We start from the raw sequence: 14,847 nt of genomic DNA on the forward strand, positions 1-14,847 counted from the left end.
TTTGCCCCAGGCCACACAGCAAGTTAGGAACAGAGAAGCCAGAAGGGAAAACCAAGCCAAGTATCTTATGAAGATGCTTTTCTCATAGATGAAAGAGACAAGCTCAGAGATGTGCAGCGACTTGCCCAAAGTCACAAAGCAAAGGCCTTCAGGGAAGCCAGAATCGCAATGTCAGGCATCTCTGCTTTTACCAGGTTACTGACCTGCATATCAGAGGCTTAAGAAAGGTGGTAGTCACAAGCAACCAGGGAGTGACCGATGAATATGGGGCCCAGGAGGAAGGCTCCCTGGAGGAGGAGACACAAGGACCAAGGCCTCAAAGGGAAGCAGTTAGTAAAGCAGCGGAGCGGGTGACGCAGGCACAGCAGGCAGCAGGGATGTAAAACCACAAGGTTGTGCAAAGGCCCCACAAGCAACTGAGTGGTTTTGTGTTGTTGCTACCAGTCCTGGGGCTTGAACTCAGGGCCTGGGTGCTGTCCTTGAGGGTTTGTTTAGTTTTGTTTGGTTTTGTTTTGCTCAAGGGCTAGCCCTTTATCACTTGAGCCACAGCTCCCCTTCTGACTGGCTCTTGGTTAGTTAATTGGAGGTAAGAGTCTCTAGGATGTTCCTGCCTGGGCTAGCTTTTGAACCAGGATCCTCAGATCTCAGTCTCCTCAGTAGCTAGGACTATAGATGTGAGCCACCAGTACTGGCTTCACTGAAGACTTCAAGCACAGTGTGGCATGACCATTGTCACTGGTGGAGGCAGGCTCGGGACGTGGTCTTCCTGAGGCTGCCTAGACTTGTGGGCAAAACCAGCAAAGTACTTGGCTTGCCCTGAGATGTCAAGGCTGGCCTGCGGTGCCCAGATCCTTTCCCAGGACCACTGATGCCTCTCTGTGTTCTAGCCAGTGAACACTTGTCTCCAGTTCTGGAAGCATCCTACAATGGATAGAGGGAAACTTCACATTTGTTGTTTTGCGATAAGGTCTGGCTGTGTAGTCTGGGTTGGCCTCAAACTTTTAATCCTTTCTGCCTCAACTTCCCGAGGACTGGGATTACCTTTGTGTATCATATCTGCCTGGAAACTTTATTTTTATGTGGATACTGGAACTTGAACTCGGGGCCTTGCTTTCTTATCCACGTAAGACTGATGTTCCACCACTTGAACCTGGTTCCAGTCTTTTGCTGGATAAGAATCTCACAGGTTTGTTTCTCCAGACATTTTGAACTAGGATCCTCAGATCTCAGCTTCTTGAGTAGCTAGGATTATAGGCATGAGCCACTAGTGCTTGGATGAAATTTTTTATTTTATTTTTTTGTCAGTCGTAGGGCCTGAACTCTGGGCCTGGGCGTTGTCTCTCAGCTCTTCAGCTCAAGACTAGCGCTCTACCACTTGAGCCACAGCTCTACTTCTGGCTTTGTCTGCTTATGTGATGCTGAAGAATTGAACCCAGGGCTTCACGCATGCAAGGCAAGCGTTCTATCACTGAGCCACCTTCCCAGCCCCTGGATGAAATTTTTAAATGGATGAAAACCCAGATTTGTCCCCTGAAAAGGCGGAGATGGCAGGGTCACCCCTGTAGCTATGAGCACACCCAGCCCCAGATCTTGGTTCCTAAACGCCAACTTCCAAAACAAACCTTGTATGATGCTGATGATAACACAAAGTTTTATTAAACAAATCCACACAGATCTATGTTGAAAACAAAGAAGGGAAGCTGGGCACCGGTGGCTCACGCCTATAATCCTAGCTACTCAGGAGGCTGAGATCTGAGGATCGCGGTTCAAAGCCAGCCCGGGCAGGAAAGTCCATAAGACTCTTATCTCCAATAAACCACCAGAAAACCGGAAGTGGTGCTGTGGCTCAAGCAGTAGAGTGCTCGTCTTGAGCTGAAGAGCACAGGGACAGTGCGCAGGCCCAGAATTCAAGCCCCATGATCAACCAAAAAAAAAAGAAAGAAAGAAAGAAGGGAAGAGTAACTTAGCAATGGGAAGTTACCATCAGGAGTGAAAAAGCAAACACACTAACTTACTGCAGATGAGCAACACAGGTGTCAGCCAACAATTCAGGGTTGCCTGAGTGCCTTGCCTGTGTTACTTAATCCTTCCCACAGCCCTTCCTGGTGCGGTCTGTTGCCAGCCCATTTTTACACATTTAGACATAGAATCTACCAGCTCACTAGCCCGTGAGGGGCAGGAGCAGGAGTCAAGCCACAGCAGTCCTGGTTCAGAGTCTGTGCCCTTCACTTCCGGGCAGAAAGACTCTGGTTTAGCAGCTTCCTACCTACTGCTCTTAACTGTGCCACCCATCAGGACCACACCTAGAGAAGGTCTGAAAAGCACTGCTCCAAGGGAAACAGGCCCAGGAACTTGCCCAAGGTCCTTGAAGGCCTCTGACAGGGCTTGCTGTGGCTTGCTGTGCTGTCCCTACCTTCAATGGCTGCTTCCTGTTCTGGGCCCAGCTGGTCCTGGAGCCAGAGACCGCGTGGGGAGCTCTGCCTGGTGGAGACAGTCAAGGCAGTGGAGCCTCTGAGCTGTAGGGGCCATGGTAGCCCTTTGATTCACCCAGCAAAGCGGAGGAGGGGTGGGGGAGGAGGAGGAGGAGGCCACTAAGGCTACAATTAGAGGGGACTGGGTGGGAGACTCTTTCTCTGAGGCTCTTAATACATAGGAAGTTAGAACAGTTTCACCAAACTCCTTGCCCTTAGCAAAGTCTAGCCTGGGCTGAGTTTGAGATGCGGTAGGTGTTGCTGGAGCTGAGCTTGAATGAATGCATGAAACACTTGCCATGGATCGCCTCTCTCCAGAATGCTGCCCAGCCCCTAGTGGGTCCTTTGTAAATATTGGTCAAACAAACAGATAAATGTAGTAGCTGGTTGCTGTGGCTCAGACCTGTAATCCTAACTTCTTAGGAGGATGACAGCTAAAGATCTTGGTTCGAAGCCAGATAAGACAGGAAAGTCTGGAAGTGGCGCTGTAGCTCAAGTGGTAGAGCGCTCGCCTTGAGCTGAAGAGCTGAGAGACAGCGTCCAGGCCCAGAGTTCAAGCCCCACGACCGACAAAAAAAAAAAAAAAAAAAAAGACAGGAAAGTCTGAGAGACTCTTATTTCCACCTCTTCAAAAAGCCAGAAGTGGAGCTGTGGCTCAAGGGATAGAGTGCCAGCCTTGAGGGAAATAAAAGCTCAGAGTCAGTGCCTAAGCCCTGAGTTCAAGCTAGGCCTAGAGAGACCCATGGAGGCAGATGATTCAATATCATAACACCTGGATTTGGAGGACAGGAGTCGCTAGCAAGTGGTCCCACTAGGTGGCTGGAGTCTGACACTGCAGAAGCAATGGAGTATTGCTGCACACCTACTATGTGTGGGTTACTGAGCGAAACTGGAGCCCCATGTTCTGTATGTGAGGTCAGGATCTCAGACCTGCAGGGCATGGCTTTATCAGATTTTACCAACAGGTGACCTGAAGTTCTCTGCCAGGTGCCAGTGACCAGAAGATGCCACAGGCAGGAGGTGACAAAGAGGGCTGTAAGGCCAGTTCATCGCACTGTACCCACAGCTGAGGGATACTCGGCAAGCAGTTGGAAAGGAAGGGTATATTCCTCAGTGGCCCCATCTCTGAGTGTCTGCCTGTAGCCACAGGCCTCTAGGAACAGCATGCGAGCTAGGACCAGCCACCCAGACTTGTCCTCTCCCCACTTGGCACAGGCAAGCAGGCCCCACTCCAGTCCTGTGTCTCTGGCTTTCCAATCCAAGCCCTGATGGCCAGGCCCAGCCGGAACCAGGCCCAGTTTCTGGGAAGCTGCAGCCGCATCCCACCCAGCCCCGAGCTGGGGCCCCCTCTCTCCCCGCTGGGCGCAGCCAGGTTCAGCAACTTCATCACATTCCGCGGCGGCGTCAGCAGCCCTGGGCCGGCTGGTGCCGTTTCCACACTGGTCTGGCAGAGCCAGGCAGCAGAGGGACCTGGTCTCCTGCCGGGCTGGCGGACAGAGGGGGCCTTCCCCCTCGGCCAATCCCAGTGATGGACTAGGCACCATTACCCGCTTCCTCCCTTGTACTCTGACTCATCCACATGCCTGCTCTCCCGTTTCCCTACTTTCCCCCTGTTCTTCCTTCCAGGGCCCAGGTCCTCCCAGAAACCTCTGCAGACCCTCCCCTAGATGGTGTGGACACGTCAGCCATCTCTCTCCTGATGCTCCCCTGTTCCCATCATAGCCGCCCCCGCGGGGAGGTGGGGGGCTGGGATGACACGCAGGTGACCTCTGACCCTCTTCTCTAAGAAAGAGGGGTTTATTTGTGGCTCAGTGTGGGGCAGCAGCCACTGCTGGCCTTTGGACCGGCCCCTGGCAACCTCTCCGGGGTCTGAACCAGGTGTCCCGCCCGCCCCACTGCCCTGTCCCCAGCCATCCGCCCCGCCCCCGGGCTCCATGTCTGGGAAGGGCTATTGTGGCAGCCCCTGACATCACAGCGGGGAGCAGCGTGATGTCACAGGGCCCCATTGTGTCGGCGCAGAGAGTGCCCCCCACCAGAGGCCGGCTCCCCACCCCCGCCCAATCCTATTAAGCCGAGCTCGGACAAAGGCTGGCGCTTTGTGTGTAACAGTGTCTGTGGGAGGGAGGGGTGGGCAGAGGGTGTGCATTCCAGAGCCTGCCACCCCGGCCTGGGCCTCCAGGTCTGTAGGAGGCCCTGACACAACTTCCAGGGACCTTCATGTGTCCCCAGCTGGGGCTAGCAAGACAGAGATGAAGAGATGAAGACATTTCAGGCTCCCCTTCACACCTACCCGCATCGGAGGAGGCTGTAGTCAGAACAGGGGCGCGGGTGTCCCATTCTACCAGTGAGATCAGGAGGAGGAGACCTAGAGACTAAGGGGGCCATGGACACTCCCCCTCACCCCCTACCCCCCGCAAACAGTAGACAATGTCAGCAGGAGCCAGACAAAAATCCCAGAGAGAGGCCTAGAGTACTCATGAGTGAGCGTTTTATTAAACACCTGCTGAGTACAATGCTCATCAGCCTGCACCAAGCCCAGACCTGAGCCGGGGCAGGTCCTCAGAAGGAAGCCTAACTTAAGGACAGTTGTTTGGGAACACCCCTTGTCTCCCCTTTGCTGGGGGGGGTAGGGGGGCCTGAAGCTCAAGTGTTGGTATCTGAGGTTTGACTTGTAATTTCTCCTCTGCTACTGAGTCCTCACAGCGCCTCTCCTGAAACAGTGGGGAGATTGACAAAATGCATGAACCCCCAAATGCAGCCCGGAATCTCTCATCCCCCACCCACTCCCCAGCTGGTGGTGGGGCACCTCTGTGAGCCCCAGCATTGCCCCAACCACCATCTCCCCCTCTGGCTCTAGGCTGGTGAGTGCACCTGTGTGGATCCCAGCCTGGAGGAGGGCACAGCTGACCAGAGACCCCATGGTCTCGTTGGGACAAGAGGAGGCTCAGCCCCCTGCCCCCACTGTGGGAGCTTTTCTGTCCTTGGCACACAGCCTGAGCATGCAAAGAGTCCGGGGCAGCTCAGTTTCATACTACAAAGCCACCATTCTCCCCAGCCTGAGGGATGCCTGGCACCCCTCCTGCCTTGCCTTGATCCCTATCTGCCACCCAGACCCAGACCCCAGTGCTCTCTTGGTGAGAGGTTCATTTTGGAGCTTAAGGCAGCCCTGGGCCCCTTGCGAGGTGCGGCATTTCCGCTTCCTTAGCAGCGCCCACTATTGGCCTTGTTCTGCATAACATGACCCCCTGCACAGCCCAGCCCCTCAGGTCAGAGCACCCCCTGCCCCATCCAAAACCCCAAGCCAGCTACCACAGAGGTGTCCCCAGCCAGCTGGGAGTTGAACGAGAACACAGCATACCACGTGCCTCGCTCCCGCCTCACCCAGCTGTTCCTGAGTCTTTGTGCTTGACAATCTATTTTTTTTTTAAACATCCCAAATTTGCAAAGTATAACGGCTCAGCCCCCCCCCCACCCGCCCGCCCGCCCGCCTGCCCTGTGCTTTGGAATTTGGTATTGGCTGGGAAATGCCTTTGTGTGAGACCCTGACTCTCTTTAACTCCCTCTTCTTACCAAGGAGGAGGCAGGAGCCCAGAGAGGGCTCAGCCAGGCAGGACAAGCGTGAAAAGTGAGGCTCCTGAAGGCCTGTGAAGGCTCCTGTCCAATGGCGGGGCCGCCGCCAGCCCAGCCTGGAGCAGGGACAGGACGAACCTCCCTGGTGACAGCCAGGCTTTTGGTAAAAGATCCTACACTAGGAAACCTGTGGGGAGGTCCAGGGACCCGGCAGAGCCTGAATCTAAACTCCAGCCCTGCCATCCGATCCCATGGGTGGGAGGGACAATGGAGCTATTGAGCCCTAAGTTCTCCTCCTGGCCACCACAGACTCAGCACAGTTCCAGATGTCAGTTAGGCCTCCACTGGGTGCTCAGGCCCGGGCTGATGCCCTGGTTTTGACCCTGGGTTGAGATCTGCCCCTTCTGACAGAGCCCTGGCCAGACTCTGCCCGGACTCCTGTGGAATGTAGAGAGAGCAGCGCTCAGGGAAGATGGAGCCTGAGTGGCTAGGACTAGAAAGGCACATGTCGGGGCTGGGAAGGTGGCTCAGGGGTAGAGTGCTTGCCTTGCATGCATGAGGCCCTGGGTTTGATTCCGCAGCACCCCATAAGCAGAAAAAGCCAGAAGTGGTGCTGTGGCCCAAGTGGTAGAGCGCTAGCCTTGAGCTAAAGAGCGGCCAGGGACAGCGGCCAGGCCCCACAACTGGCAAGAAAGAAAGAAAGAAAGAAAGAAAGAAAGAAAGAAAGAAAGAAAGAAAGAAAGAAAGAAAGAAAGAAAGAAAGAAAGAAAGAAAGAAAGAAAGAAAGAAAATCACATGTCTAGCTGGGCACTGGTGGCTCATGCCTATAATCCTAGCTACTGGGGAGGCTGAGATCTGAGGATTCTATTTCAAACCCAGGCAAGAAAATCCTTAAATTTTTTTGTTTCTTGTCGGTCGTGGGGCCTGAACTCTGGGCCTGGGTGCTGTCCCTCAGCTCTTCAGCTCCAGGCTAGCGCTCTACTGCTTGAGCCACAGCCACTTCTGGCTTTTTCTGCTTATGTGGTGCTGAGGAATCGAACCCAGGGCCTCACACATGCAAGGCAAGCGCTCTACCACTGAGCCACCTTCCCAGCCCAGTTCTTAACTCTTTACTCTAGTAGCCAACAAAAAAGCCAGACATAGAATTGTGGCTCAAGCCGGGTGCTGGTGGCTCACGCCTGTAATCCTAGCTACTCCAGAGGCTGAGATCTGAGGATTGCGGTTCAAAGCCAGCCCGGGCAAGAAAGTCTGTGAGACTCTTATCTCCAAGAAACCACCAGAAAACCAGAAGTGGCACTGTGGCTCAAGCAGTAGAGCACTGGCCTTGAGCTGAAGAACGCAGGGACAGTGCCAAAGCCTAGAGTTCAAGTCCTACAACCGACAAAAAAACAAAAAAACAGAATTGTGGCTCAAGTGCTAGCCTTGAATGTAAAAGCTAATTTGAAGGGAAAAAAAAAAATCTAAGAACAGCACCCAGGCCATGAGTTCAAGCCCCAGTACTGTCACACATACAGAGAGACAGAGACAGAGAAACAGAGAAACAGAAACAGAAAGAGACAGAGACAAAGAGAAGCCACATATCTGGACTCTCCCTGTACCCCCTCCCCTCCATCTAGCAGATGGAGGCCCACAGGACAGCTCAGGTATATGCCCCATGTGCTGTGTGGCCTTTTACATGCAGCTGCCCATCTCTGATTTCCAAGGAGGCAAAATGGAGTTCCAGAGCTGGGAGCTAGGGCTGTTGAAGCTCCCGGCCAGGGCTTGTGGCAGGGGTTGAAGGGGAGACAGCCTCTTAGCGGGCTCTTCTCCTTGCCTCTCCCTGCAGCCTCAGGAATCGCCTTAATTACAGCATTAGCTTCACATGCTTCCTGCCATAAACCCAAGAATCTAAATTAGAAGGCAGAGGGCCCGCTCCCCCTTCCCTCCGACCCCCCAAGTCTGGTGGGAAGCTCTCCTGGAGACAGACCGCCGGTGGGGGCTAACTACAGAGGTGCCCAGGGCTGTCTGGGGTGGGAGTGGGGGGGCCTTGAGTAGGAGGCTGTCCACAGAATCCCATACCCGTCACTGCCCATTGTGGTCCAGCAACATTGCCAGAATGACATCAGGACTCGGGTTAACAGAGGAGGAAACTGAGGCACATGCCAAAGTCTCCCAGGGTGATGGGGACTGAGTTGGCTGGATCCAAGTTCCCAGTTCCCAGTCGGTCCTGGCTATCTTTCAAGAACACAGAGGGATGAAGGGGAGGAAGGCGCTGGCCAGTCCCCTTTAGGGAGAAAGAGGGGTCCTGGACCCGGTGCCTCAGCCCCTTGACCCCAGAGGGAGGTAGGGGAGTTTTGGGGGTTTTTTTTAGGGGGGTTTCTTCGCAGAGACCAGGCAGAGCTGGCTTTTTGCAAGGCTGCTTTCCCTGGGCCCTAACCCCGTAGGGCTTGCTTTGCGTACTCCCCACTTGGGACCTGGCGCTGATGGGGGCCGGAGGGTGGGGGGCAGGGGGAGAGGAGGCAGAGCCTCCCCAGATTGAAAGAACCCCAGCTGAGATTGTGTGCGTGTCTATGTGTGGCCGCGCCTGCCTGAGGAGGCCTCGGCGTGCAGGCTGGTCTGTGTGTGTGTGGTGTGTGTGTGTGTCCCTTTGAGCTGGTGTGTGACCGTGGGTGTGTGCGTGTGCCTGTGGCAGGGAAGGGAGGTCATGTGGCAGTTAGAGCTGAGCCTGTCCAAACCACTGGAGCCACTGGGGAAGAAGAGACTGTCTCAGAAGGGGGGCTGGGGGTGACGGGGAGAGGCTAGAGCTCTGGCTAGAGCATGAGGCTGAGGAGGGGAGGAGACCGGGGCAGAGGGACCCAGCAGACACAGGCAGACTAGAGGATGTTGGAGTGGTGCTAGGGAGACAAGCAGAAGCCCAGGAGACTCCCAAGAATAGGAGGGGACCCAGAGACCCAGAGCACAGAGACAGGACAGGCGAGCTCCTGGGAGGGGGAGGGATGGTTCAATCCCAGGGACTCCTACTTCCCCCTGGGGGGCAAGGAAGGGCATCACGGCTGGTTTTGATTCTGCTCATTGGCTCTGAGATCACTCACCCCAGAGACTATTCTGGAAGAACATGTTGCATGTGCCAGGATGAGTCCCTCTGGGAGCTAGGTCTGGATGGAGTCCAAGGGTGGTTCCCCGGGTGGCCCAGGCCGTGGAGAAAAGGGAGGCCCTGGGGAGCACAGGAGGGACTTCAGACGCGGCTGTGGGGGAGGGTGGCACAGAGTTGGGTCAGATCCACTCCTGGGCCAGCCTGGGCCTGCCTGGGCCTGGGGCCAGGGGTCCGCTTCCCACTCACCATGCCCCCAACTGAATCCTGCAATCCTCTAACTCCCGGAAGTGGCCGACAGAGGCTCTGCAGGCCCTGTAGTCTTTCCACCTTCTCATCTCCCACAATTTCCTTGACCCAGTGGTTTTCAACCACTTACAATTTTGTCCCTCTTCCACCAGGAGACATCTGACTCTGGAGACGCTGTGTGTGAGTATGTGTCAGTACTGGACCTTGAACTCAGAGCCTTGCACTCTGGCTTAGCTTTCTCATTCAAAGGTGACTCTTCTATTTTCTGGTCAGTTGTGGGGCTTGAAGTCAGGACCTGAGCGCTGCCCCCAAGCCGCATTGTGCTCAAGGCTACCACTCTACCACTTGAGCCACAGCACCGCTTCCAGTTTTTGAGTGGTTAATTGGAGATAAGCATCTCACAGGGACATTCCTGCCTGAGCTGGCTTTGAACCACAATCCTCTGACCTCAGCCTCCTGAGTAACTAGGATGGATTATAGGTGTGAGCCACCAGCGCCTGGCAATGCTGACTCTTTACCATTTGAACTATACCCCCACCTCCAGCTTTCTGCTGGCTAGAGAGAAGAGACTCAGAGTTGTCTGCCAGGTCTGACTTTGAAACACAATCCTTAGACACCTAAACAGTTAGGATTATAGGCATAAGCACCCAGTTACATCAATCCATTTTTTTGGGGGGGGTCCGGTCATGGGGCCTGAACTCTGGGCCTGGGCATTGTCCCTCAGCTCTTCAGCTCAAGGCTAGTGGTAACACACACACACACACACACACACACACACACACACACACACACACACACAGCTCTTTCTAAGTGCTAGCTGAATGTACAGAGGACCTCTGGGAAGCAGCTGTCAATAGAGCTGCAGCCTCCAGAGAGAAGGGGACCCCTCTCCACACCAGGCCCCGGAAGGCTCTTCTTCTACACTGAGGAGATAAGATTTAGGGGTGAGGCTGAAAGGGGGGGTCGGTTTTAAGTCACCACACTGGGGCCACGACCACTACGTGAGTGTCAGCTGACTGTCCCAGGCCTGGACAAGCGGCTCCCGGCCGCCCTGCTCTCCTGCAATCTTAGAGCCAAGCAGGCTCATGGGGTCCCAGGCGAGAGGACCGCCAGGCAGGATGAGGGGTAAGAGCTGTTCTAAGCCGTGCACGGGGGGGGGGGGGGGGGGGCGCCCAGGGCAGCTGGGGAGCCTCCCTACTTCCCCCCAACACAAACAGTGCAACTCTTAATGATGATGGAGCCCCCTGGGGGTCACCCCAGGGACAGCAGGAAACTCATGGGCCTGGCCTGGAGAAGAGAACTTGGAAGGCAACACTGTTCTCAGCAGACTCTAGAACCCAGCCAGGAAGGGCCATCCCCACAGCCCGGGGCCCCTTTACCAGGCAGCAGGCCTCCTCAGCCCTCCCCTCACCGCGCCATCCCATCCCAGACCCCAGAGTCCTATCCCTGTCCCCAGGTCTGGGTCTGCCAGGGAGGCCCTGCTAGACAGCAGGAAGGAGGCAGGATTCCCATTGTGATTCACCTTTTTTTTTTTCTTCCCCTAGCTGTGTGACCCTGGGCAAAGTCATCCCTCTGGACCTGCAATTTTGTAACTGTAAAAAGATAGCGTGCTCATGATGGCTCACGCCTGTCCTAATTCTACTCAGGAAGCCGGGACCTAGAGGATCACTATTCAAGGCCAGCTTGGGCAGAAAAGTTTGTGAGATTCTGTCTTCAATTAACCAGCCAAGAGGCTGGGCTGGTTCAGCTGGTAGAGCTCCAGCCCAGCAAGCCAGCTGAGTTAGCACAAAGCCTAGGGTTCAAATCCCAGTGCCCCTCTCCTGCCACACACACAAAAAAGAGCAAGACAAACAAGGGCTTGGGAGTCCTCCCCACAGTGTCTAGCTTGTGGTTCAACTGTGGGAGCCCTTTTGGTCATGGAGCTTGAACTCAAGCTCAAGGCTAGTGCTCTACCACTTGGAGCCACAGCTCCACTTCCCGGTTTCTGGCGGTTCATTGGAAATAAGAGCCTCACGGACTTTCCTGCCTGAGCTAGCTTCAAACTGCCATCTTCAGATCTCAGCCTCCCGAGGAGCGAGGAATACAGGCGTGAGCCACCATTGTCTGGCTATGTGGCAGCCATTTTTCTTTTACTCCCTGCAAAATGTCCTGAGGCCCCTGGAACACCTGGAGGATCAACCTCTCAGGTGTAGAAAACTAGGCTCTGAGGAAGCAGAGGTGCGGCTCAAGTGGCAAAGGACACGGCTCAGGTGGTAGGTGGCATAGCTTGAACTTTACAGGATGTGGCTCAAAGGGTAGAGCACCTGCCCTAGCAAGATCCTCAACCCAAGTACCGCCTCCCCCAATGAAAACAGATATCATTCTCATACCATAATTTTACAACATCAAGCAATCCCCTAGTATGTGTGAGGCCTTGAGTTCAATCCCTACCATGACAGAAGAAGGAAAAAATCCCACAACTGATATAACATACTTCAGTTATCATGGTCAAAATTGTGCAACCACCATTGTGGTCTAATTCCAAAACAATGTCGTCACCCCAAAGTGAAACTCTGCCTGCTAGTCACTCCTCATCTGGCTCCCCTCCCCTGGCAATCATTAATCTACTTTCTGTCTCTAAGATTTATCTATTCTGGACATTTCAAATAAGGGAAAAAATATACAATGTGTGGCTTCTTTTGCTTACCCTAAAACGTTCAAGTTTCTTCACACTGTAGCATGTACTTCATTTTTCTTTTCTTTTTCTTGATTTTTGTTTCTGAGACCAGGGTCTTGCTATGTAGCCCAGGCTGGCCTGGAACTTCTGATCTGCCCACTGCAGCCTCCTGAGAGCTGGTGTTACAGGCATAAGGCACTTTAAACCCTCGCTACTCAGGAGGCTGAGATTTCAGAGGATTAAGGTTCAAACCTGCCGTGGTGTGGCTCAAATACCAGCCATGAGCAAACCAAGCAAGTGAGTTCAAGGTCCAGTATGAGCACGCACACACAAAGTGACTTTTCAAAAATAAGTAATCCTAGCTACTCAGGAGGCTGAGATCTGAGAATTGCGGTTCAAAGCTAGTCTGGGCAGGAAAGTCCATGAGACTCTTATCTTCAATTAACCAGCAGAAAACCAGAAGTGGTGCTGCAGCTCAAGTGGTAGAGCACTCACCTTGAGCTAAAGAGCTCAGGGACAGTGCGCAGGCCCCGGAGTTCAAGCCCCACCACTGACAAAAAAAAAGAAAAAAAAAGGCAAATGAGCTGGGCCCTGGTGGCTCATGCTGGTAATCATAGATACTCTGGAGGCTGAGAGGTGAGGATTGTGTTTCTTTTTTCTTTTTTTGGAGGGGGGGGTGGTCCAGTCGTGGGGCCGGAACTCTGGGCCTGGGCGCTGTCCCTCAGCTCTTCAGCTCAAGGCTAGCGCTCTACCACTTGAGCCACAGTGCCACTTCCGGCTTTTTTCTTTTTGCTTATGTAGTGCTGAGGAATCGAACCCAGGGCTTCATGCATGCAAGGCAAGCGCTCTACCACTGAGCCACCTTCCCAGCCCCCGAGGATTGTGTTTCAAAGCTAGCCCAGGCAGTAAAGTCTGTGAGACTCTTATCTCCAATTAAGAACCAAAGAAGCCAAAACTGCAGCTGTAGCTCAACTGGCAGAGCACTAGCCTTGAGCAAAAAAGCTCAGGGACAGCATCCAAGCCATGAGTTTAAGCCCTAGGACCAACACACAGACACACACACACAGACACACACACAGACACACACAGACACACAGACACACAGATACACACACAGACACACACATACACACAGAACTCAAATTACCAGGTGCTTGTGAGCCTAGCTATTTAGGAGACTGAGATCTGAAGATCCACAATTAAAAGCCAGCTGGATAGGAAAGTCTGTAAGACTTATCTCCAATTAACCAGCAAAAAGCCAGAAGTGGAATGATGGTGCAAGTGGTAGAGTGTGTCTTGAGCAAAACAATCTCAGGGACAGTGCCCAGGCCCTAAGTTCAAGCCTCATGATGGCACAAAAAATAATTCGTTGCCAGGCACCAGCGGCTCACGCCTATAATCCTAGCTACTCAGGAGGCTGAACTCCTAGGATCGCAGTTTGAAGCTGACCAGAGCAGAAAATACTCTCACCTCCAAATAATCACTTGAAAATCTGAAGTGGCACTGCAGCCTAAGTGGTAGAGCACTAGGTTTGAGCACAAAGAGGGCTGAGTTCAAACCCTACAACTAACCAAAAAAAAAAAAAGAGTCAAATTACCTGTTCTATTACTTGAGGAGAAGACCCTCATATTGGTGTGTGTGTGTGTGTGTGTGTGTGTGTGTGTGTGTGTGTGTGTGTGTGTGTGTGTGTGTGTGTGTGTGTGTGTGTGTGCTGTACTGGGGCTTGAACTCAGGACCTTGTGCTCTTGCTTGACTTTATCTCTTGAGGCGAATGTTCTACCACTTAAGCCACACCTCCACTTCCAGCTTTTTTTGCTGGTTAATTGGAAATAAGAGTTTTACAAACTTTTACTGCCTGGGTTGGTTCCTGGGTCGCTAGGATCACAGGAATCACTGTGAATCGCTGGTGCCTGGCAGCATTTTCTCACCTTCGCCTAACTCTTCACCTCTACCATTTCAAATCCCCACTTCCCCTGCACCCCAGCACCGAACTTGGCCACCATCAGCCATCCCAATCCATGGTTCTTTGCCCTCCGATGTTTGGGTCCCTCGTGATCAGATAGATGCTCGTGTGTCCTCTGTCGGACAAGGATTTGGCTGGGAGGAGACAGAGGCTACCCCCTGCCCCTCACAGAGTGGTCAGTATCGGGAGGGAGACGCAGAGGGAGCTGTTGATTGGTACCTTGCAACCACTGGAGGCTTCCTGGAGGAGGCGAAGTTCAAGTGGAGGCTCCAAGATAGCAGGTAGAGGTGACATTGTAGTGGGGCGGGGGGGGGGGGGGACAATAACAAGTGGGCTATGATGAAAGAAGCAGGAGGAGGTGGCGTCAGCATCCCCCGAAGACAGGCTGCAAGGAGCCAAGGCCTCTCTGCTCCTTGATCTCCACGCCAAGAGCTTTCTTTCTGGAAAGGTCTGTCCTAGGCTTGGACCTCAGTACCTTGGCTTTGCTCCTTCCTCCTCTCATGCCTGGGGCAGGGTTGGGGGGGGGGCTACCTCCCTTCATCCGGGAGTGTGGGATTAGGGAATGAATGAAGCCACTGAGACTCTTCCTCAACTTCCCCAGGCTCTGCCTGGCCTTCCCGTGCCACCTCCGGCTCCCATCCGAACCATCCTGTTTGGCTTGGATGTGGTCCCTGACCCAGACAGCGAGGAGGAACAAGGCGAAGGACACAGAGCCCCGCACCGTGAACTCTCAACAATGGTCACACACACACACACACACACACACACACACACACACACACACACACACACACACACACACACACACACACACTGCTTCCTCCTGCCCAGCCAGGGGTTGGTGACTGGAGACACATGGGCTCCCCCC

The 14,847-nt window shown here is 53.8% G+C and overlaps 1 long non-coding RNA gene across 1 annotated transcript; it reads right to left on the bottom strand.

Annotated features, from left to right (window-relative positions):
* Nucleotides 1–5,126: 5,126 nt before the first annotated feature.
* Nucleotides 5,127–14,276, bottom strand: LOC138838015 (uncharacterized). Its single transcript, XR_011375538.1, has 3 exons — nucleotides 14,199–14,276; nucleotides 9,113–9,234; nucleotides 5,127–5,182 (listed from the first exon to the last, which is right to left on the bottom strand). It is a non-coding gene; the product is annotated as an uncharacterized lncRNA (long non-coding RNA).
* Nucleotides 14,277–14,847: the final 571 nt, after the last annotated feature.

This window comes from Dipodomys merriami, unplaced genomic scaffold (assembly GCF_024711535.1).
Source record: "Dipodomys merriami isolate MVZ:Mamm:240054 unplaced genomic scaffold, mDipMer1.0.p SCAF_28, whole genome shotgun sequence".
In the NCBI taxonomy this organism is placed as follows: domain Eukaryota; kingdom Metazoa; phylum Chordata; class Mammalia; order Rodentia; family Heteromyidae; genus Dipodomys; species Dipodomys merriami.